This window comes from Schistocerca serialis, chromosome 8 (genome assembly GCF_023864345.2).
Source record: "Schistocerca serialis cubense isolate TAMUIC-IGC-003099 chromosome 8, iqSchSeri2.2, whole genome shotgun sequence".
Taxonomy (NCBI): domain Eukaryota; kingdom Metazoa; phylum Arthropoda; class Insecta; order Orthoptera; family Acrididae; genus Schistocerca; species Schistocerca serialis.
Genome location: NC_064645.1, coordinates 444,354,992 through 444,355,927, shown reverse-complemented (window position 1 = coordinate 444,355,927; position 936 = coordinate 444,354,992). Strand labels below are relative to the sequence as shown.

The window sequence follows — 936 nt, the reverse complement described above, 5'->3', positions numbered from 1 at the left end:
GCTGAAACCTCTGTTGGGAAGAAAAAATGTGTCGACTAGCCGGCTCAAGGTCGATACCTTTTTTTTTTTTTCATGTACACTGCAAGGCATGATCTTGCCAGTGCCTCCTTACTGCGCAGAGTGTAGTGTTGTAATGGCAGCGTGTGCGTACTTATTACGACTTCTTTCTATAATTTACCTTTGGCACAGAGAAAAAACCGTTCAGAAACCTACTGAGATCTACACGCAAGGATAACGCTAACTAGAGATGACCTCTCCTACCAGTAGTTGTAATCAGTGAGAAAAATATTAAACCCATCCAAAATAATGAATCAAACGTTCTACACTATTGAAACTGAATAACAAAAATGTTTATTACCCCAAAGATCATAAAGTATAATGCAAACTATTAATCAAAAATATGGTGGGTCAGAATAAACTCTGCATATAACAAGCATCACAAGCTATTGTTGACAAAGGTATGATAGAAACGGAAATGAGTCCCTTTACTTCCGATGGATAGAAATTTTGGACACGTAATCTGACTGTAAATACAATTGATAAGTTTCCAGAATGAGATTTTCACTCTGCAGCGGAGTGTGCGCTGATATGAAACTTCCTGGCAGATTGAAACTGTGTGCTGGACCGAGAATCGAACTCGGGACCTTTGCCTTACGTGGGCAAGTGCTCTACCAACTGAGCTACCCAAGCACGACTCATGCCGCGTCCTCACAGCTTTACTTCTGCCAGTATCTCATCTTCTACCTTTCTTTCAGGAATGCTAGTTCTGCTAGGTTCGCAGGAGTTTGGAAGGTAGGAGACGAGATACTGGCAGAAGTAAAGCTGTGAGGACGGGGCGTCAGTTGTGCTTGGGTAGCTCAGTTGGTAGAGCACTTGCCCGAGAAAGGCAAAGGTCCTGAGTTCGAGTCTCGGTCCAGCATACAGTTTTAATCTGCC

General features: G+C 42.8%; 1 non-coding gene across 1 annotated transcript; it reads right to left on the bottom strand.

Annotated features, from left to right (window-relative positions):
• Positions 1-616: 616 nt before the first annotated feature.
• Trnat-cgu (transfer RNA threonine (anticodon CGU)) lies at positions 617-691 on the bottom strand. Its single transcript has one exon. It is a non-coding gene; the product is annotated as a tRNA-Thr (tRNA).
• Positions 692-936: the final 245 nt, after the last annotated feature.